The following is a 26,351-nucleotide window of genomic DNA, read 5'->3' as shown; positions in this document are numbered from 1 at the left end:
AAAGTAGAAATATTAAAAGTTACGGGTGGTAAAAAGTGAATTTTAAAGGTTAAAGGTTAAAGTAAAGTTGATTTTCGAAAATTTAATAATAAAATAATAAAAAATAATAAAATATTAAATAATAATATTTAATTAAAAATAATATTTTAATAAAAATAATAAAATAATGCGGAAAAGGCAGTTTTCTGTAAAAACTTTAGAAAGACAACTTTAAGCGCAGAATCTCATAATTACCTTCATAAAAAACTTAGGGAGTGGTAAGAACATATTAGTGAGGCAAAGATAAAAGAAAGATAAAAGGTTGAAGAAAAGATAAAAACTAAAGAAAAGTCTGTAAGGTTTTAATAACAGAAAAACAAACAGAAATTAGTGAACGAACTAGGGCAACATAGTTAGTCCTTGAGTTGCGACTAGGGTTAGGTATTATATGAAAAGTTAAACTGTTTCAGTATAGACTTAATGAACCTATACTTGGGACAGGCGAACTATTCATACCGAAATTAACATAAACTTTAAATACATACGTTAAGCAGAGAAATCAGAGTAGAGTAGAGAAACACAGAAAATAGAGTAACCAGAGTGAAGTAAAGAGATAAAGAGAAAAAGAGTAATATAGATACAGATGAAAAGAGTAATTAGAGAAGAGAAAAGAGATACAGAGAACAGAGTAATTAAAACAGAGTAAAGAGATACAGAGAAAAGAGAAACCAGAACAGAGTAAAGAGATATAAAGAGAAGAGTAATATAATATAAAGATATATATATATATATATATATATATATATATATATATATATATATATATATATATATTAGTTGCTTAATGCAACCCAGAGCTATATTTATATATATATATTAGTTGCTTAATGCAACCCAGAGCTATATTTATATATATATATATTAGTTGCTTGATGCAACCCAGAGCTATATTTATATATATATATTAGTTGCTTGATGCAACCCAGAGCTATATTTAATATATATTAGTTGCTTAATGCAACCCAGAGCTTCTGTAGGGAAACTAAGTTACCTACAGCTATTTTCCGCTTCCCCATAGCAGAGCAGAGTATATATATATTTTCCTGCAGTAAGCAGAGGCTGTCTCAAATGAGCGGCTATTATTATATGTGCATTTATTTAGGAACGGAAAATCGTATTCGGGAAATCGGGATTACTCGTGACCGGATAAATGTCAGGATTGCGGGCAGCCAACCGACACATGAGCTCATGGCCTGCGCTAGGGCTAGACATGCATCATTCTTGTCTGCGCATCATTCTCTGTTGCATTCCTTTCTGTGTGTGATCTACTTCTTAATGTTTGTCTGCTCGTATGCTATTTCTGTGCTTTATTTTCTTGTATTCTTTTGTTTGTGTTATGCTTTCTGTTGTCTCTACTTTTTCTTTCTATCTTTATCTTCTGTTTACTGCTTCGCTATATTATGTTATTGGTCTACTAATCGACCCCAAATAAATGAACGTAACTAATAACCCCGGCCCTACTAAGAACTCCCCAGTTCTTACCCCTTCTCCATCCCTTCCCCCTTCAGATGGAAGTAAGAGTACCTTACCATAGTTCGCTGATGACCGTTCGCAAGAAGAGGATTCTGCTCTAGATAGTCTTCTGAGTCTAGGGTGAATATCGTTCTCTGATTATATGTATATACTGTGAGACCAGCCAACGTCTGCACCCCGTTCGTATGCGCACTTTAACCTAAATCCTGTGTACGAGATTTCTATTGTGTGGCTACTTCATGAGGTACCAGAGAGACGTCCTGTGGAAAAGTCTGATCGTGCAGAGGAGTAGCAGATGATGTTCTATCTTTTGATGACGTTCCACCTGACTTGAGTTTTGAAGACCTAGAACGTACTTTCCTTCGCTTTAGTAGTTTAGAGGGACTATGTGAGTATAGAGTCTAGGCTAGCCTAGGTGCCAGCTTAGAGACCTATTGAACAGGTCAGGACCTGGGATGTTGTATGTATATACATGTATATAGATATTATCTAGCTATATCTAGGGGTGTTCTAACTAAAGGTCTAGATTCTAATAAAGGCTGAATCACCGAATGTTGTCAACTACTTGTGATGTATTTATGTGTGGTTGTTTATAACTGTTTTATCTGTTATTACTTGTGAATTGATTATAAATGATTCTGTCTATTAATCCAAACGTTTTCAAAAAAAATACACCACGCAAATTAACTACGCGTTTAACAACGAATCAGGCTCATATGATAAATAATAGATAATAATTAGGAAGACAAATTAGTAGCGCTCAGTTTCCGGTATGATCTAGACATATTGAAAATTGGGTCGTTACACCCATCCTAGTACTACTCTCGCCCAAGCACGGTTAAATGCAGAGTTCTGATGGGATCCGGTGCATTAGTGCTGGTATGATCACACCTATTAAAGTATGTGCACATAATTGTCATAAGCATATCTCGCGACGTAGGGTAAGTCGAGCTGCAAATCCCTGCGGGGCCCGTGCGAGCTTGCCGAAAATCAGGTAATTGAGGCTCGCTTTAGCTAAACTATTCAAGATAGAGTCGTTTAAAGAACGAAGGTAAGAACGACGTAAAAAAAAAAGGTGCAACACGAGGACTTCCCAGGAGGTCACCCATCCTAGTACTACTCTCGCGCAAGCAAGCTTAACTGCGGAGTTCTGATGGGATCCGGTGCATTAGTGCTGGTATGATCGCACCTGTTAATGTATGCGCACACAATTATCATAAGCATGTCTCGCGACATAGGGTAAGTCGAGCTGCGAATCCCTGCGGGCCCGGGCGAGCTTGCCGAAAATCAGGACATTGAGGGTTGCTTTAGCTAAACTATTCAAGATAGCGTCGTTTAAGGAACGAGGGTAAGCACGACGTAAAAAAAAAAAAAAAAGAGAGAGAGAGGTGCAGCACGAGAACTTCCCAAGAGGTCACCCATCCTAGTACTACTCTCGCCCAAGCACGCTTAACTGCGAAGTTCTTATGGGATCCGGTACATTAGTGCTGGTATGATCGCACCTGATGAGCGGATATTTTATACGCTTTTTGGGGATAATTTCATATAGTTTAGAGTATGTTTTAGTTAGTTTTTAGTCTATTTCTAGTAGTTTTTAGGAAAAATTCATATTTCTGGACTTTACTATGAGTTGTGTGTTTTTCTGTAATTTCAGGTATTTTTCTGGCTGAAATTGAAGGAGCTGAGCAAAAATCTGATTCAGGCTGAAAAAGGACTGCTAATGCTGTTGGATTCTGACTTCCCTCCACTCAAATTGGATTTTCTGGAGCTACAGAACTCGAAATGGCATGCTTCCAATTGCATTGGAAAGTAGACATCCAGGGCTTTCCATCAATATATAATAGTCCATACTTTTCACAAGGATAGACGACGTAAACTGGCGTTCAACGCCAGTCCTCTGCCCAATTCTGGCGTCCAGCGCCAGAAAAGGATCAAAAACTGGAGTTGAACGCCCAAACTGGCACAAAAGCTGGCGTTCAACTCCACAAATGGCCTCTGCACGTGAATTGCTTAAAGTCTCAGCCCCAGCACACACCAAGTGGGCCCCAGCACACCAAGTGGGCCCCAGAAGTGGATCTCTGCATCATCCATCATAGTCCACTCATTTAAACAACTTTTAGAGACTTATTTTGTATCTCATGACATTTCAGATCTAAACTTTGTATTCTCTGACGGCATGAGTCTCTAAACCCCATTGTTGGGGGTGAGGAGCTCTGCTGTGTCTCGATGAATTAATGCAAGTATTTCTGTTTTCCATTCAAACACGCTTGTTCCTATCTAAGATGTTCATTCGCGCTTAACTGTGATGGAGGTGATGATCCGTGACATTCATCACCTTCCTCAAACCATGAACGCGTGCCTGACAACCACCTCCGTTCTATATACGATTGAATGAGTATCTCTTAGATTCCTTAATCAGAATCTTCGTGGTATAAGCTAGAACTGATGGCAGCATTCATGAGAATCCGGAAAGTCTAAACCTTGTCTGTGGTATTCCGAGTAGGATTCAAGGATTGAATGACTGTGACGAGCTTCAAACTCCTGAAGGCTGGGCGTTAGTGACAGACGCAAAAGGATAGTAAATCCTATTCCAACCGGATCGAGAACCAACCGGTGATTAGCCGTGCTGTGACAGAGCACGTGAGCGTAGTTTTCACTGGAAGGATGGAAGGTAGCCATTGACAACGGTGATCCACCAACACACAGCTTGCCATAGGGGGACGTGCGTGCGTGAACAAGAAGACAGAGGAAAGCAGAGATTCAGAAGACAAAGCATCTCCAAAACTCCAACATATTCTCCATTACTGCACAACAAGTAACTTTTAATTTATGCTCTACTGGTTACTCACAATTCAATTGATAAACATAGTTGACTTCCTGACTAAGATTTACAAGATAACCATAGATTGCTTCAAACCAACAATCTCAGTGGGATTCGACCCTTACTCACGTAAGGTATTACTTGGACGACCCAGTGCACTTGCTGGTTAGTGGTACGAGTTGTGAAAAGTGTGATTCATAATTCGTGCACCAAGTTTTTGGCGCCGTTGTCGGGGGTTGTTCGTGTTTGAACAACTGACGGATTATTCTGTTGCTTAGATTAGGAAAAATCTTTCTTTTTTTTTGGTTTAGAGTCTTTCATTATTTATCCCTTGTTAAAATACTTTAAACTTATAGCTCAGTTATTTAGAACGTGGTGTTTATGTTCACGATAATTGGCTATCATATTTTTTTAAAAACCTTTTTCAAAAATAATTTTTCTATTAAATCCTGTGCCAAACTTTAAGTTTGGTGTTTTCAAAAATAATCTTTCTTAAAATTTTTGAAGGTCCCATAACTCATTTGGCTAGAGCGTTAATCTGTGTTCTTGGTAATTGGGTTAGAATCTTTTATACTCTTTTCGAAACCTTCTTTTTCATAAATAATATTTTCTCTATTAAATTGTGTGCCAAACTTTAAGTTTGGTGTTTTCTTGTTGAATCCCCCTTGGTTTTCGAAAATTTTGGTGGTTTTCTAAAAAAAAAAATTTTAAGTTTGGTGTTCTTTCTTCATGTTCTTGTGTTCTTGTGAGTCTTCAAAGTGTTCTTGAGTTTTCCTTGTGTCTTGATCTTAAAATTTTTAAGTTTGGTGTTCCTTGGTGTTTTCCCTCCAAATTTTTCGAAAACAAGGAGCATTAGATCTAAAAATTTTAAATCTTGTACTATCTTATTGTTTTTCTCTCTCCTCACTAAATTCAAAAATATCTTTTCAAAATATCTCTTCTAACTTCCTAACTTCTTATCTTTTCAAAATTTGTTTCAACTAACTAACTAACTTTTTGTTTGTTTCTTAACTTTTTCAAAACTACCCAACTAACTCTCCCTCTCTCTAATTTTCGAAAATATCTTCCCTCTTTTTCAAAAATTTCTTTTTTTTTAACTAATTAATTTCTTTTTTTTTTATAAACGAAAAAAAAAATATTTTTTTTTACTTCAAAAATTCAAATTCTTTTTAGTTATTTTATTTTATTTAAGTATTTACTTCTTATAAAATAAAATAAATAAAAAGGTAAATCAGTCCAAGTTATATCCATAGATCCATCATGGACATAAGTGGAAATGAACAGTCCAGGAGGACTCTGGGGTCATATTCTAACCCCTCTACTGCTTCATATGGGAGTAGCATCTGCATACCCTCCATTGGAGTCAGTAGCTTTGAGTTGAATCCTCAGCTCATTATCATGGTGCAGCAAAGTTGCCAGTATTCCGGTCTTCCACAGGAAGAACCTACAGAGTTTCTAGCACAATTTTTACAAATTGCTGACACAGTACATGATAAGGAAATAGATCAGGATGTCTACAGACTATTACTGTTTCCATTTGCTGTAAAAGATCAAGCTAAGAGGTGGTTAAATAACCAACCTAAGGCCAGCATAAGAACATGGAAACAGCTGACAGAAAAATTCCTGAATCAATATTTCCCTCCAAAAAGGATGACACAGCTAAGGCTGGACATCCAAGGCTTTAAACAAGGAGATAATGAATCTCTTTATGATGCCTGGGAGAGATACAGAGAGATGCTACAAAAATGCCCCTCTGAAATGTTTTCAGAGTGGGTTCAGTTAGACATCTTCTACTATGGGCTTGCAGAAGGAGCTCAGATGTCTTTAGATTACTCAGCTGGTGGATCTATCCATATGAGAAAGACAATTGAAGAAGCTCAAGATCTCATTGATACAGTTGCCAGGAATCAGCATCTGTATCTAAGCAGCAACCCTTCCATGAATGAAGAGGTTAAAACAGTAACTGCTGAATTCAGTACTGTAAAACAAGCTGCTGAATTCAATCAGCAATTAGATTTTCTAACAAAACAGCTAGCTGAATTCAAAGACAGGTTACAGGAGACAAGGATAGCTAATATACATATGGAAGAACAGTTTAAGCAAATAAAGCAGCAGCTATCAAAGCTAATAGCAGAAGAATGCCAAGCAGTTCAATTAAGAAGTGGGAAAACATTAAATACCCCACCTCAAGGCATCAAAAATTCAAGAAATGAGCAACCCACCAAAGATTCCCCTGAGGACAGTAAGAGCCCAGGGAAAAATAATTCTGGCACTAAAACGCCAGAAAATGGGTGGAAGGCTGGCGCTGAACGCCCAGACCATGCCCAAAACTGGCGTTCAGCACCAGAAACAAGGCAGGATTGGCGTTCAACGCCAGAAATGGGCAAGAATCTGGCATTGAACGCCCAAATGGGGCAGAATCCAGCGTTGAACGCCCAACAGGGGCACATTTCTGGCGTTCAGGCGCCAGGAACAGACAGTGAGCTGGCGTCTAACGTCACTCCAGCTTCTGACTCTGGCATTCAATTGCCAGTGAGGGATCAGACACACACAAGTGCTGACAACAACCCCTCTAAAAAGGCTTCTTTAACCACTAAGGTTGAGGAATATAAAGCCAAGATACCTTATCCTCAAAAACTCCGGAAAGAGGAGCAGGATAAGCAATTTGCTCGCTTTGCAGATTATCTAAGGACTCTTGAAATAAAGATTCCATTTGCAGAGGCACTTGAGCAAATACCTTCTTATGCCAAGTTCATGAAAGAGATCTTGAGTCATAAAAAGGAGTGGAGAGAAACAGAAAGAGTTCTCCTCACTGAAGAATGCAGTGCAGTCATTCTGAAAAGCTTTCCTGAAAAGCTTAAAGACCCTGGGAGTTTTCTGATACCATGCATATTAGAAGGTGATTGCACCAAGACAGCTTTATGCGATCTTGGGGCAAGCATCAACCTAATACCTGCATCCACTATCAGGAAGCTTAGCTTAACTGAAGAAGTTAAACCAACCCGGATATGTCTCCAACTTGCTGATGGTTCCACTAAATACCCATCAGGCATGATTGAGGACATGATTGTCAGAGTTAGGCCATTCGCCTTTCCCACTGACTTTGTTGTGCTGGAAATGGAGGAGCACAAGAGTGCCACTCTCATTCTAGGAAGACCCTTCCTAGCAACTGGACGATCCCTCATTGACGTCCAACAGGGGGAAATAACCCTGAGAGTCAACGATGACGAGTTCAAGTTGAACGCTGTCAAAGCCATGCAGCATCCAGACACATCAACAGACTGCATGAAAGTTGACCTTATTGACTCTTTGGTAGAAGAGATCAACATGGCTGAGAGTCTCGAATCAGAGTTGGAAGACATCTTTAAAGATGTTCAGCCTGATTTGGAGGATTCAGGGGACATGAAAGAGCCTCTGAACTTTCTTCTGAAAGAGGAAAAATCTCCTAAACCAGAGCTCAAGCCACTGCCACCATCCTTGAAATATGCATTTCTAGGAGAAGGTGACACCTTTCCAGTGATCATAAGCTCTGCTTTAAATTCACAGGAAGAGGAAGCACTTATTCAAGTGCTAAGGACACACAAGACAGCTCTTGGGTGGTCCATAGGTGACCTTAAGGGCATAAGCCCAGCTAGATGCATGCACAAAATCCTACTGGAGGATAATGCCAAACCAGTGGTTCAACCACAGAGGCGGCTAAATCCAGCCATGAAGGAAGTGGTGCAGAAAGAGGTCACCAAATTACTAGAGGCTGGGATTATTTATCCCATTTCTGATAGCCCCTGGGTGAGCCCTGTTCAAGTTGTCCCAAAAAAGGGAGGCATGACAGTGATTCATAATGAAAAAAAATGAACTGGTTCCTACAAGAACAGTTACAGGGTGGCGCATGTGTATTGACTACAGAAGGCTCAATACAGCCACCAGAAAGGATCATTTTCCTTTACCATTCATAGTCCAGATGCTAGAGAGACTAGCAGGTCATGATTATTACTGCTTTTTGGATGGCTACTCAGGCTATAACCAGATTACAGTAGATCCCCAGGATCAAGAGAAAACAGCATTCACATGTCCATCCGGAGTGTTTGCTTATAGAAGGATGCCCTTTGGGCTATGCAATGCACCTGCAACCTTCCAGAGATGCATGCTCTCTATTTTCTCTGATATGGTGGAAAAATTTCTGGAAGTCTTCATGGATGACTTCTCAGTATATGGAGACTCATTCAGCTCCTGTCTTGATCACCTGAAACTTGTTCTGAAAAGATGCCAAGAAACCAACCTAGTTTTAAACTGGGAAAAGTGTCACTTCATGGTGACTGAAGGAATTGTTCTTGGGCATAAAATCTCAAACAAGGGAATAGAGGTGGATCAAGCAAAAATAGAGGTAATTGAAAAATTACCACCACCTGCCAATGTTAAGGCAATCAGAAGCTTTCTGGGGCATGCAGGATTCTATAGGAGGTTTATAAAGGATTTTTCAAAAATCGCAAAACCTCTAAGCAATCTGCTAGCTGCTGACATGCCATTTGTGTTTGACACAGCATGCCTGCAGGCGTTTGAAACGCTGAAAGCTAAGCTGGTCACAGCACCAGTCATTTCTACACCAGACTGGACATTGCCATTTGAGTTAATGTGTGATGCCAGTGATCATGCCATTGGTGCAGTATTGGGACAGAGGCATGACAAGCTTCTGCATGTCATTTATTATGCCAGTCGCGTTCTAAATGATGCCCAGAAAAATTACACAACCACAGAAAAAGAACTACTTGCAGTGGTTTACGCCATTGACAAGTTCAGATCATACTTAGTAGGATCAAAAGTGATTGTGTATACTGACCATGCTGCTCTTAAATATCTACTCACAAAGCAGGATTCAAAACCCAGGCTCATCAGATGGGTATTGCTTCTGCAAGAGTTTGATATAGAAATAAGAGACAGAAAAGGGACAGAGAACCAAGTGGCTGATCATCTGTCCCGGATAGAGCCAGTGAAAGGGACGTCCCTCCCCTTTCTTGAGATCTCTGAGACGTTCCCTGATGAGCATCTATTTGCCATTTAGGAAGCACCATGGTTTGCCGATATTGTAAACTATAAAGCTGCAAGGTTCATACCCAAGGAGTACAATAGAATACAAAAGAAGAAATTAGTTACTGATGCAAAGTACTACTTGTGGGATGAACCCTATCTCTTTAAGAGATGTGCAGACGGAATTATCCGTAGGTGTGTCCCCAGAGAGGAAGCACAGAGAATCCTATGGCATTGCCACGAATCTCAATATGGAGGCCATTTCGGAGGTGAACGAACAGCCACCAAGGTCCTCCAATGTGGCTTCTATTGGCCCACACTCTATAAAGATTCCCGAGAGTTTGTACGTAATTGTGACAGTTGCCAAAGAGCTGGTAACCTGCCTCATGGTTACGCCATGCCTCAACAAGGGATCTTGGAAATAGAGTTGTTTGATGTATGGGGAATTGACTTCATGGGACCTTTCCCACCATCATACTCAAACACTTATATTCTGGTGGCAGTTGACTATGTATCAAAATGGGTTGAGGCTATCGCCACACCCTCCAATGATACTAAAACAGTGCTGAAATTCCTCCAGAAACATATCTTTAGCAGGTTTGGTGTCCCTAGAGTGTTAATCAGCGATGGGGGCACTCACTTCTGCAATAAACAGCTTTACTCTGCCATGGTTCGGTATGGAATTCGCCACAAAGTAGCCACTCTATATCATCCACAAACCAACGGGCAAGCTGAAGTCTCTAACAGAGAATTAAAGAGAATCTTGGAATGGACAGTAAATACCCGTAGAAAGGATTGGGCAAGGAGCTTGGATGATGCTCTGTGGGCTTACAGAACAGCATTCAAGACCCCTATAGGGACCTCTCCATACCAACTCGTGTATGGTAAGGCATGCCACTTGCCCGTGGAACTGGAACATAAGGCCTACTGGGCAACCAGATTCCTAAACTTAGATGCCAAATTAGCAAGAGAAAAACGATTGCTCCAGCTAAATGAGCTAGAGGAATTTAGATTCACAGCTTTCGAAAACGCCAAGCTTTATAAAGAAAAATAAAAAAAATGGCATGACAGAAAGCTGTCATCTAGAATCTTTGAACCAGGACAAAAAGTCCTATTGTTTAACTCTAGACTCAGGCTATTCCCCGGGAAACTGAAATCCTGGTGGAGGGACCATACGTGATTACAAGTGTGTCACCATATGGTTATGTGGAGCTTCAAGATATTGATTCTGATAAGAAGTTCATTGTCAATGGACAGAGAATCAAGCATTATCTTGAAGGCAACACTGAGCAAGAATGCTCAAGGCTGAAGCTAGATTAAAAGCTCAGCAAGGTCCAGCTAAAGACAATAAAGAAGCGCTTGCTGGGAGGCAACCCAGCCGTGGGGCAACAATCCTCTAAGCATTTTGCCCTATTTCTATCTTTATTTTTTATATAGAGTTTATTGACAACAAGGTAAATAATCATTTACAGAAGACCTCGGCACACAAAATAGAGTAAAAGAGCTCAATGGCAAGAAAACGCCAGTAAAGGGGCATTTTGGGCGTTCAGCGCCCAAAATGGGCATCCACTGGGCGCTGAACGCCAGTAATGGCAGCATTTGGGCGTTCAACGCCAGAAATGGCCACCCACTGGGCGTTGAACGCCAGGAATGGCAGCAACTGGGCGCTGAACGCCCAGGAGATCAGCATTTGGGCGCTGAACGCCCAAAACAGGCAGTGTTTGGGCGTTCAAATGCCAGGAGGACAGGGAGGAGCCAAATCCAGTAATCCCACACGTATTTCCATTCTAATTTATAATTTTATGATTCAATACATGATTTTATTTACATAAACATGTCAAGAACCCTGATTTCTAAAAATCCTACCCTCAAAATATCAAATGTATCTTAATTCATAAGCACACACCCTCTTTGCAAAATCAATCCAACTCTTTTCAAATCTTTTCCAAAAACAAATCTATCTTTTTCACCCTAAAATCTTTTCAATATCTTTTTCATATTATCTTTTTCAAAAACCCAGATTTATCTTTTTCAAAAATCTATCCTATCTTTTCAAAATCTAACTATATCTTCTATCTTATCTTTTTCACTCTAAAATCTTTTCAATATCTTTTTCATATTATCTTTTTCAAAAACCCAGATTTATCTTTTTCAAAAATCTATCCTATCTTTTCAAAATCAAACTATATCTTCTATCTTATCTTTTTCAACTCAATCTTTTTATCTTATCTCTTCCAATTTTTCGAAAATCCACCCCCCACCCCTTTAAATTGGGTTCGGCCTCCCCCCTCCTCCATCAACAAGTGCACCTCAATCTCCTTCTATCCCTCTCCTTTCTTTTCTTTTGCTTGAGGACAAGCAAACCTCTAAGTTTGGTGTGTTTATCCGAGATCACTACTAAGATTATGGCTCTCAAAGGGAAACAATACACTCCAAGAGGCAAGAAAGAGAGCGTTCCAAAACCACTTTGGAATCAAGGGAAGTTCTTATCTAAAGAACATTCAGACCATTATCTTAAAGTAATGGGTCTGAGATCAGTGATCCCGGAAGTTAGATTCGATCTGAAAGAAGACGAATATCCGGAGATCCAGGAGCAAATTCGAATCAGGAACTGGGAAGTCCTAGCTAATCCTGAAACGAAAGTAGGAAGGAACATGGTCCAGGAGTTCTATGCTAATATATGGCAGACTGACAAGCAAAGACTATCTGGAACTGCCTGCTACGAATTTCGGACCATGGTCAGGGGAAAAATTGTTCATACCACCCCTGATAAGATCAGAGAGATACTAAAGCTACCTCAGCTAAAGGATGATCCAGACTCCTTCAACAGGAGGATGATGAGAGCAGACATTGGCCTGGATAAGATTCTAGAGGACATCTGTATCCCTGGAGCCAGGTGGACCACCAACACAAAGGGCGTCCCAAATCAACTCAAGAGGGAGGATCTCAAACCAGTTGTCAGAGGATGGCTGGACTTCATTGGGCGTTCTCTGTTGCCCACCAGCAACCGTTCTGAAGTCACAGTTAAAAGAGCAGTGATGATTCATTGCATCATGATGGGAAAGGAAGTGGAGGTTCATCAGCTGATTTCAACAGAGCTCTATAAGATTGCTAACAAAAATTCAAGAGAGGCCAGGTTGGCTTATCCAAGCGTGATTTCTCTGCTCTGCAAGGACGCTGGAGTCAAGATGGGAATAACTGAATATATCCTAATTGAAAAGTCAATCACCAAATCATCAATGGAGAGACAACAAGCACAGGAGGAACATATCAAGAAGAGAGCACAGGAATTCCTCCCAGAGATTCCTCAAGCGGAATATTGGGAATATCTTGAGACGTCTGTCACCAAGATACAGGAAGCTATGGAGCAAATAATAAAACAACAGAAGGAACACAGTCAAATGCTGACCCATATGCTTAAAGAACAAGAAGAGCAGGGACGTGACTTAAGGGAACTGAAGCGCCAAAAATCTTCTGTGATACCAAGCCTCCCAAGGATCAGAGGAACCCCCATACCCCCAGAATAAAGGTTGTTAATTTCCAATTTCTGCCTTAACTCTGTGACAGTGTCCTTATAAAAGTACCTTAGAAGTCATATAGTAGTAATTAGTATCTATTTTGATTTTATCTCCAATTAAGCTATAGTTTATTTTTCTCATCATCATTAAACATGAATAAAATAGTAGATCTTTTGAATAAGAAGCAATAAAATTTCGAGTTTAAATAAAACAAATTTTAATTGGTTAAATGTGGTGGCAATGCTTTCTGTCTTCTGAATGAATGCTTGAACAGTGCATATGTCTTTTGAATTTGTTGTTTAAGACTGTTAAATATGTTGGCTCTTGAAAGAATAATGAACATGAGACATGTTATTGATAATCTAAAAAATCATAAAAATGATTCTTGAAGCAAGAAAAAGCAGCAAAGAACAAAGCTTGCAGAAAAAAAAAAAAAGCAAGCAGAAAAAGCCAATAACCCTTAAAACCAAAAGGCAAGGGCAATTAAAAAGGATCCCAAGGCTTTGAGCATCAGTGGATAGGAGGGCCTAAAGGACTGAAATCCTGGTCTAAGCGGCTAAACCAAGCTGTCCCTAACCATGTGCTTGTGGCGTGCAGGTGTCAAGTGAAAACTTGAGACTGAGCGGTTAAAGTCAAGGTCCAAAGCAAAAAGAAGAGTGTGCTTAAGAACTCTGGACACCTCTAATTGGGGACTTTAGCAAAGCTGAGTCACAATCTGAAAAGGTTCACCCAGTTATGTGTCTGTGGCATTTATGTATCCGGTAGTAATACTGGAAAACAAAGTGCTTAGGGCCACGGCCAAGACTCATAAAGAAGCTGTGTTCAAGAATCATCACACTGAACTAAGAGAATCAATAACACTATCTGAATTCTGAGTTCCTATAGATGCCAATCACTCTGAGCTTCAATGGATAAAGTGAGATGCCAAAACTGTTCAGAAGCAAAAAGCTACTAGTCCCGCTCATCTAATTAGAATCTGAGCTTCAATCAAAAACTCTGAGATATTATTGCTTCTCAACCTATTAGTCTTCTATTTTATTTGTCTAGTTGGTTGAGGACAAGCAACAGTTTAAGTTTGGTGTTGTGATGAGCGGATATTTTATACGCTTTTTGGGGATAATTTCATATAGTTTAGAGTATGTTTTAGTTAGTTTTTAGTCTATTTCTAGTAGTTTTTAGGAAAAATTCATATTTCTGGACTTTACTATGAGTTGTGTGTTTTTCTGTAATTTCAGGTATTTTTCTGGCTGAAATTGAAGGAGCTGAGCAAAAATCTGATTCAGGCTGAAAAAGGACTGCTAATGCTGTTGGATTCTGACTTCCCTGCACTCAAATTGGATTTTCTGGAGCTACAGAACTCGAAATGGCATGCTTCAAATTGCATTGGAACGTAGACATCCAGGGCTTTCCAGCAATATATAATAGTCCATACTTTGCACAATGATAGAGGACGTAAACTGGCGTTCAACGCCAGTCCTCTGCCCAATTCTGGCGTCCAGCGCCAGAAAAGGATCAAAAACTGGAGTTGAACGCCCAAACTGGCACAAAAACTGGCGTTCAACTCCACAAATGGCCTCTGCACGTGAATTGCTTAAAGTCTCAGCCCCAGCACACACCAAGTGGGCCCCAGCACACCAAGTGGGCCCCAGAAGTGGATCTCTGCATCATCCATCATAGTCCACTCATATTTTGTAACCCTAGGCTACTGGTTTAGTATTTAAACAACTTTTAGAGACTTATTTTGTATCTCATGACATTTCAGATCTAAACTTTGTATTCTCTGACGGCATGAGTCTCTAAACCCCATTGTTGGGGGTGAGGAGCTCTGCTGTGTCTCGATGAATTAATGCAAGTATTTCTATTTTCCATTCAAACACGCTTGTTCCTATCTAAGATGTTCATTCGCGCTTAACTGTGATGGAGGTGATGATCCGTGACATTCATCACCTTCCTCAAACCATGAACGCGTGCCTGACAACCACCTCCGTTCTATATACGATTGAATGAGTATCTCTTAGATTCCTTAATCAGAATCTTCGTGGTATAAGCTAGAACTGATGGCAGCATTCATGAGAATCCGGAAAGTCTAAACCTTGTCTGTGGTATTCCGAGTAGGATTCAAGGATTGAATGACTGTGACGAGCTTCAAACTCTTGAAGGCTGGGCGTTAGTGACAGACGCAAAAGGATAGTAAATCCTATTCCAACCGGATCGAGAACCAACCGGTGATTAGCCGTGCTGTGACAGAGCACGTGAGCGTAGTTTTCACTGGAAGGATGGAAGGTAGCCATTGACAACGGTGATCCACCAACACACAGCTTGCCATAGGGGGACGTGCATGCGTGAACAAGAAGACAGAGGAAAGCAGAGATTCAGAAGACAAAGCATCTCCAAAACTCCAACATATTCTCCATTACTGCACAACAAGAAACTTTTAATTTATGCTCTACTGGTTACTCACAATTCAATTGATAAACATAGTTGACTTCCTGACTAAAATTTACAAGATAACCATAGATTGCTTCAAACCAACATTCTCCGTGGGATTCGACCCTTACTCACGTAAGGTATTACTTGGACGACCCAGTGCACTTGCTGGTTAGTGGTACGAGTTGTGAAAAGTGTGATTCACAATTCGTGCACCAGCACCTATTAAAGTATTCGCACATAATTATCATAAGCATCTCTCGCGACGTAGGGTAAGTCGAGCTGCGAATCCCTGCGGGGCCCGTGCGAGCGTGCCGAAAATCAGGTCGTTGAGGCTTGCTTTAGCTAAACTATTCAAGATAGCGTCGTTTAAAGAACGAGGGTAAGCACGACGTAAAAAAAAAAGGTGCAACACAAGGACTTCCCAGGAGGTCACCCATCCTAGTACTACTCTCGCCCAAGCACGCTTAACTGCGGAGTTCTGATAGGATCCGGTGCATTAGTGCTGGTATGATCGCACCTATTAAAGTTTGCGCACATAATTATCATAAGCATCTCTTGCGACGTAGGGTAAGTCGAGCTGCGAATCCCTGCGGGCCCGTGCGAGCTTCCCGAAAATCAGGTAATTGAGGCTCGCTTTAGCTAAACTCTTCAAGATAGAGTCGTTTAAAGAACGAAGGTAAGAACGACGTAAAAAAAAAAGGTGCAACACGAGGACTTCCCAGGAGGTCACCCATCCTAGTACTACTCTCGCGCAAGCAAGCTTAACTGCGGAGTTCTGATGGGATCCGGTGCATTAGTGCTGGTATGATCGCACCTGTTAATGTATGTGCACACAATTATCATAAGCATGTCTCGCGACGTAGGGTAAGTCGAGCTGCGAATCCCTGCGGGCCCGGGCGAGCTTGCCGAAAATCAGGTCATTGAGGGTTGCTTTAACTAAACTATTCAAGATAGCGTCGTTTAAGGAACGAGGGTAAGCACGACGTAAAAAAAAAAAAAAGAGAGAGAGAGGTGCAGCACAAGAACTTCCCAAGAGGTCACCCATCCTAGTACTACTCTCGCCCAAGCACGCTTAACTGCGAAGTTCTTATGGGATCCGGTACATTAGTGCTGGTATGATCGCACCTATTAAAGTATTCGCACATAATTATCATAAGCATCTCTCGCGACGTAGGGTAAGTCGAGCTGCGAATCCCTGCAGGGCCCGTGTGGTGCACGAAATTGTGATCTCCAGGCTCGAACAAATCCTGGTAATGGCTCCAGAGCTTGGTGCTCTGATCTTAATTCATGATTGTCACAACTTCGATACAACTAACCAGCAAGTGCACTGGGTCGTCCAAGTAATACCTTACGTGAGTAAGGGTCGAATCCCACGGAGATTGTTGGTATGAAGCAAGCTATGGTCACCTTGTAAATCTCAGTCAGGCAGATATAAAGTGATAATGGTGTTTTCGAATATTATATAATAAAATAGGGATAGAGATACTTATGTAATTCATTGGTAGGAATTTCAGATAAGCGAATGGAGATGCTTTTCGTCCCTTTGAACCTCTGCTTTCCTGCTATCTTCATCCAATCAGTCTTACTCCTTTCCATGGCTGGCTTTATGTGATACATCACCACTGTCAACAGCTACTTTCGGTCATCTCACGGGAAAATGATCTAATGCCCTGTCACGGCACGGCTAATCGTCTGGAGGCATCACCCTTGTCAATGGCTTCATCTTATCCTCTCAGTGAATAATATGCTCACGCACCCTGTCACGGCACGGCTATTCATCTGTCGGTTCTCGATCATGCTGGAATAAGATTTACTATCCTTTTGCGTCTGTCACTAACGCCCAACAATCACGAGTTTGAAGCTCGTCACAGTCATTCAATCATTGAATCCTACTCAGAATACCACAGACAAGGTTTAGACCTTCCGGATTCTCTTGAATGTCGCCATCATTCTAGCTTACGCCACGAAGATTCTGGTTAGGAGATCTAAGAGATATTCATTCTAGCTTAATTCATGTAGAACAGAAGTGTTTGTCAGGCACGCGTTCATAAGGGAGAAGGATGATGAGCGTCATACATAATCATCACCTTCATCACGTTCTTGGGTGCGAATGGATATCTTAGAAGCGAAATAAGAAGAATTGAATAGAAAACAGTAGTACTTTGCATTAATCTTTGAGGAACAGCAGAGCTCCACACCTTAATCTATGGAGTGTAGAAACTCTACCGTATGAAAATACATAAGTGATAGGTCCAGGCATGGCCGTGTGGCCAGCCCCCATGGTCTAAGAACAATGCGTTCCAAGATGCCTAATACAATAGTAAGAGGTCCTATTTATAATAAACTAGCTACTAGGGTTTACATGAGTAAGTATTTGATGTATAAATCCACTTCCGGGGCCCACTTGGTGTGTGTTTGGGCTGAGCTTAAGTGTTGTACGTGCAGAGGCCATTTGTGGAGTTGAACGCCAGTTTCTGTGCCAGTTTGGGCGTTCAACTCTGGTTTTGGATCCTTTTCTGGCGCTGGACGCCAGATTTGGGCAGAAGGCTGGCGTTGAGCGCCAGTTTACGTCGTCAATTCTTGGCCAAACTATGGACTATTATATATTTTTGGAAAGCCCTGGATGTCTACTTTCCAACGCAATTGGAAGCGCGCCATTTCGAGTTCTGTAGCTCCAGAAAATCCACTTTGAGTGCAGGGAGGTCAGAATCCAACAGCATCAGCAGTCCTTCTTCAACCTCTGAATCTGATTTTTGCTCAAGTCCCTCAATTTCAGCCAGAAAATACCTGAAATTATAGAAAAACACACAAACTCAAAGTAAAGTCCAGAAATGTGAATTTAACATAAAAACTAAGGAAAACATCCCTAAAAGTAACTAGATCCTACTAAAAACATACTAAAAACAATGCCAAAAAGCGTATAAATTATCCGCTCATCACAACACCAAACTTAAATTGTTGCTTGTCCCCAAGCAACTGAAAATCAAACAGGATAAAAAGAAGAGAATATACTATAAATTCCAAACTATCAATGAAACAGAGCTTCAATCATATAAGTGGGACTTATAGCTTTTTGCCTCTTGAATAGTTTTGGCATCTCACTTTATCCATTGAGGTTCAGAATGATTGGCATCTATAGGAACTTCAGATTTCGAATAGTGTTATTGACTCTCCTAGTTCAGTATGATGATTCTTGATCACAGCTTCTTTCTGAGTCTTGGCCGTGGCCCTAAGCACTTTGTTTTCCAGTATTACCACCGGATACATAAATGCCACAGACACATAATTGGGTGAACCTTTTCAGATTGTGACTCAGCTTTGCTAAAGTCCCCAATTAGAGGTGTCCAGGGTTCTTAAGCACACTCTTTTTTTGATTTGGACCTTGACTTTAACCGCTCAGTCTCAAGTTTTCACTTGACACCTACACGCCACAAGCACATGGTTAGGGACAGCTTGGTTTAGCCGCTTAGACCAGGATTTTATTCCTTTAGGCCCTCCTATCCACTGATGCTCAAAGCCTTGGGATCCTTTTTATTTGCCCTTGCCTTTTAGTTTTAAGGGTTATTGGCTTTTTCTGCTTGCTTTTTCTTTTTCTTTCTATTTTTTTTTCGCCTATTTTTTTCTTTTTTTTTTTCTGCAAGCTTTGTTCTTTGCTGCTTTTTCTTGCTTCAAGAATCATTTTTATGATTTTTCAGATTATCGAATAACATGTCTCCTAGTCATCATTCTTTCAAGAGCCAACATGTTTAACATTCTTAAACAACAACTTCAAAAGACATATGCACTGTTCAAACATACATTCAGAAAATAAGAAGCACTGTCACCACATCAATATAATTAAACTAAGTTCAAGGATAAATTCGAAACTCATGTACTTCTTGTTCTTTTAAATTAAAACAGTTTTTTATTTAAGAGAGGTGATGGATTCATAGGACATTCATATCTTTAAGACATAGTTACTAACTACTAATGATCATGTAATGAAGACACAAACATATATAAGCACATAACATATAAAAACGAAAAACAGAGAAAGTAAGAACAAGGAATTGGTCCACCTTAGTGATGGTGGCGTTTCCTTCTTGAGGAACCAATGATGTCCTTGAGCTCTTCTATGTCTCTTCCTTGTCTTTGTTGCTTCTCCCTCATTGCTTTTTGATATTCTCTTATTTCATGAAGCATGATGGAGTGCTCTTGATGTTCCACCCTTAGTTGTCCCATATTGGAACTCAATTCTTCTAGGGAGGTGTTGATGTGCTCCCAATAGTTTTGTGGAGGAAAGTGCATTTGAGGCATTTCCGGAATCTCATGGTGATGAGCTTCATACGCCTCTTGAACTCCATGAGTGGGCTCTCTTGCTTGCTCCATCTTTTTCTTAGTGATGGGCTTTTCCTCTTTAATGAGGATATCTCCCTCTATGTCAATCCCAGCTGAATTGCATAGGTGGCAAATGAGGTGAGGAAAGGCTAACCTTGCCATGGTGGAGGACTTGTCAGCCACCTTGTAGAGTTCTTGAGGTATAATCTCATGAACTTCCACCTCTTCTCCAATCATGATGCTATGGATCATGATGGCCCGGTCTATAGTAACTTCAGACCGGTTGCTAGTGGGAATGATTGAGCATTGAATAAACTCCAACCATCCTCTAGCTATAGGCTTGAGGTCCAATTTTCTTAGTTGAACCGGCTTGCCTTTGGAGTCAATCTTCCATTGAGCTCCTTCTACACATATGTCCATAAGGACTTGGTCCAACCTTTGATCAAAGTTGACTCTCCTTGTGTAGGGGCGTGCGTTCTCTTCCATGTATGGCAAGTTGAACGCCAACCTCACATTTTCCGGACTAAAATCTAAGTATTTCCCCCGAACCATTGTAACATAGTTCTTTGGATCCGGGTTCTTACTTTGATCATGGTTCTTGGTAATCCATGCATTGGCATAGAACTCTTGAACCATTAGGATGCCGACTTGTTGGATGGGATTTGTTAGAACTTCCCAACCTCTTCTTTGAATTTCATGTCGGATCTCCGGATACTCATTTCTTTTGAGTTTGAAAGGGACCTCAGGGATCACCTTCTTCTTGGCCACAACATCATAGAAGTGGTCTTGATGGGCTTTGGAGATGAACCTTTCCATCTCCCATGACTCGGATGTGGAAGCTTTTATCTTCCCTTTCCCTCTTCTAGAGGATTCTCCGGTTTTAGGTGCCATCAATGGTAATGGAAAAACAAAAAAGCAAAAAAGCTATGCTTTTACCACACCAAACTTAGAATATTACTCGCCCTCGAGCAATAAACAAAAGAATAGAAGAAGAAGAAGAAGAAATATGGAGAGGGAGAGGGAGATGTGGTTTCGGCCAAGAGGAGTGTAGAGGGGTGTGTTGTGTGAATTTGATGAAGAATGGAGGTCTTTATATAGGGAAGGGAGGGGGGGTATTGGTTCGGCCATATGGGTGGGTTTGGGTGGGAAATTGGTTTTGAATTTTGAAGGTAGGTGGAGTTTATGAGGTAGGTTTATGGGGAAGAGAGATTGATGTGAGTGGTGAGGGGTTTTTAGGGAAGAGTGTTTGTGGGGTTGTGTGAAAGAGAGTGGTGAGAAGAAGTGAGTGGAGGTAGGTGGGGATCCTGTGGGGTCCACAGATCCTGAGTGGATCCTGTGGGGTCCACAAATCCTGAGTGGATCCTGTGGGGTCCACAGATCCTGAGGTGTCAAGGCATTTACATCCCTGCACCATTAGGCATGTAAAAATGCCTTTGTACCCAACTCTGGGCGTTCAGCGCCAGGTTGGTGGCCATTTTGGGCGTTCAACGCCCATTTGTGTGCCATTTCTGGCGTTGAACGCCAGAACCATGCCTGTTCTGGCATTCAGCGCCCAGAAGCTGCCCATTTTGGGCGTTCAGCGCCAGAACCATGCTCTGTTCTGGCGCTGAACGCCAGACAGATGCTCCTCCAGGGTGTGATTTTTCTTTTGCTGTTTTTTATTCCGTTTTCAATTTTTCTATTTATTTTGTGACTCCACATGATCATGAACCTAAGAAAACATGAAAAACAATAAAAATAAGAATTAGATAAACATTGGGTTGCCTCCTAACAAGCGCTTCTTTAATGTCAATAGCTTGACAGTGGGCTCTCATGGAGCCTCACAGATGTGCAGAGCTTTGTTGAGACTCTCCAACACCAAACTTAGAGTTTGGATATGGGAGTTCAACACCAAACTTAGAGTTTGGTTGTGGCCTCCCAACACCAAACTTAGAGTTTGACTGTGGGGGCTCTGGTTGACTCTGCTTGGAGAGAAGCTTTTTCTGCTTCCTCTCCATGGTTGCAGAGGGAGATCCTTGAGTTTTGAATACAAGGGAGTTCTCATTCCATTGAAGGACTATTTCACCTCTGTCAACATCAATCACAGCTCTTGCTGTGGCCAGGAAAGGTCTTCCTAGGATGATGGATTCATCCTCTTCCTTTCCAGTATCCAGGACTATGAAATCAGTAGGTATGTAAAGGCCCTCAACCTTTACTAATACATCTTTTACTTGTCCATAAGCCTGTTTTCTTGAGCTGTCTGCCATCTCTAGTGAGATTTTAGCAGCTTGCACCCCATAGATTCCCAGTTTCTCTATTACAGAGAGGGGCATGAGGTTTATCCCTGAACCAAGGTCACACAGAGCCTTAAAGATCATGGTGCCTATGGTACAAGGGATTATGAACTTTCCAGGATCCTGTCTCTTCTGAGGCAATGTCAGTTGATCCATATCACTTAGTTCATTGATGAACAAGGGAGGTTCAACTTCCCAAGTATCAATGCCAAATAATTTGGCATTTAGCTTCATGATTGCACCAAGAAACTTGGCAGTTTGCTCTTCAGTAACATCCTCATTCTCTTCAGAAGAGGAATACTCATCAGAGCTCATGAAGGGCATAAGGAGGTTCAATGGGATCTCTATGGTCTCTAGATGGGCCTCAGAGTTCTTTGATTCCCCAGAGGGAAGCTCCTTATTGATCACTGGACGTCCCAGGAGGTCTTCCTCCTTGGGATTCACGTCCTCTCCTCTCCTCACAGGTTCGGCCATGGCGCTTATGTCAATGGCCTTGCACTCTCCTTTTGGGTTCTCTTCTGTATTGCTTGGGAGAGTACTAGGAGGGATTTCAGTGATCCTTTTACTCAGCTGGCCCACTTGTGCTTCCAAATTTCTAATGGAAGATCTTGTTTCATTCATGAAACTTACAGTGGCCTTAGATAGATCAGAGACTAGATTTGCTAAATTAGAAGCATTTTGTTCAGAGTTCTCTGTCTGTTGCTGAGTTGATGATGGAAAAGGTTTGCTATTGCTAAACCTGTTTCTTCCACCATTATTAAAGCCTTGTTGGGGCTTTTGATCCTTCCATGAGAAATTTGGATGATTTCTCCATGTTGAGTTATAGGTGTTTCCATAAGGTTCACCTAAGTAATTTACCTCTGCTATTGCAGGGTTCTCAGGATCATAGGCTTCTTCTTCAGAAGATGCCTCTTGAGTACTGTTGGATGCAGCTTGCATTCCATGCAGACTCTGAGAGATCATATTGACTTGCTGAGTCAATATTTTATTCTGAGCCAATATGGCATTCAGAGTATCAACTTCAAGAACTCCCTTCTTCATAGGCGTCCCATTACTCACAGGATTCCTTTCAGAAGTGTACATGAACTGGTTATTAGCAACCATGTCAATGAGTTCTTGAGCTTCTTTAGGTGAATGGATCCACCTGCAGAAGTGTCCAGTGACATCTTTGATAGCTCAGATAAACCATCATAGAATATATCCAGGATGGTCCATTCTGAAAGCATGTCAGAAGGACACTTTTTGGTCAACTGTTTGTATCTTTCCCAAGCTTCATAGAGAGATTCACCTTCTTTCTGTCTGAAGGTTTGAACATCAGCTCTAAGCTTGCTCAGCTTTTGAGGAGGAAAGTACTTGGCTAAGAAAGCCGTGACCAGCTTATCCCAAGAGTTCAGGCTGTCTTTGGGTTGAGAATCCAACCATAATCTAGCTCTGTCTCTTACAGCAAAAGGGAAAAGCATGAGCCTGTAGACTTCAGGATCTACTCCATTAGTCTTAACAGTATCACATATCTGCAAGAATTCAGTTAAGAACTGAAAAGGATCTTCAGATGGAAGTCCATGAAACTTGCAGTTCTGCTGCATCAGAGAAACTAATTGAGGTTTCAGCTCAAAATTGTTTGCTCCAATGGCAGGAATGGAGATGCTTCTTCCATGTAAATTGGAATTAGGTGCAGTAAAGTCACCAAGCATCTTCCTTATATTATTATTATTTTCGGCTGCCATCTCCTTTTCCTGTTCGAAAATTTCTGAAAGGTTATCTCTGGATTGTTGTATTTTAGCTTCTCTTAATTTTCTCTTCAGAGTCCTTTCAGGTTCTGGATCTGCTTCCACAAGAATGCTCTTATCCTTGCTCCTGCTCATATGACAAAGAAGAAGGCACAAAAAAATAGTAATAATAAAGATCCTTTATACCACAGTATAGGGATCCCTTTGTGAGTGGAAGAAAAGAGGGGGAGAAAAAGAATGTAATATAATGGAAGAAACACAACTGTGAGGATGGAAGAGAGATGAAATGAGATGTTAGGATATGAATGAATAAATAGAATGAGATGGGGGAGGAATAATTTTCGAAAATTATTTTTGAAGAGGAGTTAGTGATTTTTGAAAATCGTTTTTGAAAAATATTTAGTAATTTTTTTCGAAAATTTTTTTTTTGAAAATAGAAATAAAAATAATTAGTTAATTAAAAAAAAAATTTTGAAAAAGGGGGAGGTATTTTCGAAAATTAGAAAGGGAGAATTAGTTAGGTGGTTTTGAAAAAGTTAAGAAACAAACAAAAAGTTAGTTAGTTAGTTGAAACAAATTTTGAAAACCAATTTTTGAAAAGATAAGTAGTTAGAAGGTTAGGAAAGATATTTTGAAAAGATATTTTTGAAAAAGATAAGATAAGAAGATATTTTTGAAAAGATATGATTGAAATTAGTTTTTGAAAAAGATTTGATTTTTAAAATCACAATTAATGACTTGATTCATAAGAAATCACAAGATATGATTCTAGAACTTAAAGTTTGAATCTTTCTTAACAAGCAAGTAACAAACTTCAAATTTTTGAATCAAAACATTAATTGATTAGTTATTTTCGAAAATTTTATATAAAAATAAGAAAAAGATTTTTGAAAAATATTTTTGGAATTTTCGAAAATAACTAAGAATTTTGAAAAAGATTTGATTTTTGAAAAAGATTTTGAAAAAGATAAGATTTTCAAATTGAAAATTTGATTTGACTCATGAGAAACAATTTGATTTTAAAAATTTTTGAAAAAGTCAATCCAAATTTTCGAATTTGATGAGATAAAAAAGGAAGGATATTTTTTTTTATTTTTGAATTTTTATGATGCAAGGGAAAAACACAAAAAAAATGCAATGCATGAAATTTTTAGATCAAAACATGTGATGCATGCAAGAATGCTATGAATGTCAAGATGAACACCAAGAACACTATGAATGTCATGATGAACATCAAGAACATATTTTTGAAAAATTTTTAATGCAAAGAAAACATGCAAGACACCAAACTTAGAATTCTTTAATGCTTAGGCACTAAGAATTCAAGAATGCATATGATAAACATGAAAAGACACAAAACAAAAAATCATCAAGATCAAACAAGAAGACTTACCAAGAACAACTTGAAGATCATGAAGAACACTATGAATGAATGATATTTTCGAAAAATGCAAAATGCATATGCAATTGACACCAAACTTATAACATGACTCAAGACTCAAACAAGAACACAAAAATATTTTTGATTTTTATGATTTTCTAAATTTTTTTTTTTTTTGGATTTTTTCAAAAATTAATTGAAAAAGGAAAATAAGGATTCCAAAATTTTTAATATGAATTCCAGGAATCTTGCATTCTTAGTCTAAAGCTTCAGTCCAGGAATTAGACATGGCTCACTAGCCAGCCAAGCTTTCAATGAAAGCTCCGGTCCAAAATACTAGACATGGCCAATGGCCAGCCAAGCTTCAGCATGTAATTCAGATATGACATGCCTGACATACTCATTACCAAAGGAATAGACATGGCTTTACAGCCAGCCAAGCTTCAACATGCTTCATGAAACACTAGAATTCATTCTTAAAAATTTTTGAAGAAAAATTTTGAAAACATTTTTATTTTTTTCGAAAACAGATGAGAAAATTTTAGAAATATTTTTGAAAAGTTTTTTGAAAACAAAACGAAAAGAAAATTACCTAATCTGAGCAACAAGATGAGCCGTCAGTTGTCCATACACAAACAATCCCCAGCAACGGCGCCAAAAACTTGGTGCACGAAATTGTGATCTCCAGGCTCGAACAAATCCTGGTAATGGCTCCAGAGCTTGGTGCTCTGATCTTAATTCATGATTGTCACAACTTCGATACAACTAACCAGCAAGTGCACTGGGTCGTCCAAGTAATACCTTACGTGAGTAAGGGTCGAATCCCACGGAGATTGTTGGTATGAAGCAAGCTATGGTCACCTTGTAAATCTCAGTCAGGCAGATATAAAGTGATAATGGTGTTTTTGAATATTATATAATAAAATAGGGATAGAGATACTTATGTAATTCATTGGTAGGAATTTCAGATAAGCGAATGGAGATGCTTTTCGTCCCTCTGAACCTCTGCTTTCCTGCTATCTTCATCCAATCAGTCTTACTCCTTTCCATGGCTGGCTTTATGTGATACATCACCACTGTCAACAGCTACTTTCGGTCATCTCACGGGAAAATGATCCAATGCCCTGTCACGGCACGGCTAATCGTCTGGAGGCATCACCCTTGTCAATGGCTTCATCTTATCCTCTCAGTGAATAATATGCTCACGCACCCTGTCACGGCACGGCTATTCATCTGTCGGTTCTCGATCATGCTGGAATAAGATTTACTATCCTTTTGCGTCTGTCACTAACGCCCAACAATCATGAGTTTGAAGCTCGTCACAGTCATTCAATCATTGAATCCTACTCA

General features: G+C 40.0%; 6 non-coding genes across 6 annotated transcripts; 1 reads left to right on the top strand and 5 right to left on the bottom strand.

The window, feature by feature from the left end:
• Positions 1 to 2,584: 2,584 nt before the first annotated feature.
• On the bottom strand, positions 2,585 to 2,703 carry LOC112761218 (5S ribosomal RNA). The gene has a single exon (XR_003181624.1). It is a non-coding gene; the product is annotated as a 5S ribosomal RNA (ribosomal RNA).
• A 194-nt stretch (positions 2,704 to 2,897) lies between these two features.
• Positions 2,898 to 3,016, bottom strand: LOC112760986 (5S ribosomal RNA). Its single transcript, XR_003181397.1, has one exon. It is a non-coding gene; the product is annotated as a 5S ribosomal RNA (ribosomal RNA).
• Positions 3,017 to 15,703: 12,687 nt separating this feature from the next.
• LOC112759884 (5S ribosomal RNA) lies at positions 15,704 to 15,822 on the bottom strand. Its single transcript, XR_003180349.1, has one exon. It is a non-coding gene; the product is annotated as a 5S ribosomal RNA (ribosomal RNA).
• A 178-nt stretch (positions 15,823 to 16,000) lies between these two features.
• On the bottom strand, positions 16,001 to 16,119 carry LOC112761206 (5S ribosomal RNA). The gene has a single exon (XR_003181612.1). It is a non-coding gene; the product is annotated as a 5S ribosomal RNA (ribosomal RNA).
• A 192-nt stretch (positions 16,120 to 16,311) lies between these two features.
• Positions 16,312 to 16,430, bottom strand: LOC112761638 (5S ribosomal RNA). Its single transcript, XR_003182025.1, has one exon. It is a non-coding gene; the product is annotated as a 5S ribosomal RNA (ribosomal RNA).
• A 6,683-nt stretch (positions 16,431 to 23,113) lies between these two features.
• Positions 23,114 to 23,221, top strand: LOC112761901 (small nucleolar RNA R71). The gene has a single exon (XR_003182272.1). It is a non-coding gene; the product is annotated as a small nucleolar RNA R71 (small nucleolar RNA).
• Positions 23,222 to 26,351: the final 3,130 nt, after the last annotated feature.

This window comes from Arachis hypogaea, chromosome 16 (genome assembly GCF_003086295.3).
Source record: "Arachis hypogaea cultivar Tifrunner chromosome 16, arahy.Tifrunner.gnm2.J5K5, whole genome shotgun sequence".
In the NCBI taxonomy this organism is placed as follows: Eukaryota; Viridiplantae; Streptophyta; class Magnoliopsida; order Fabales; family Fabaceae; genus Arachis; species Arachis hypogaea.
Note: the sequence above shows the minus strand (reverse complement) of the source record. Positions and strands in the feature narration are given on the sequence as shown.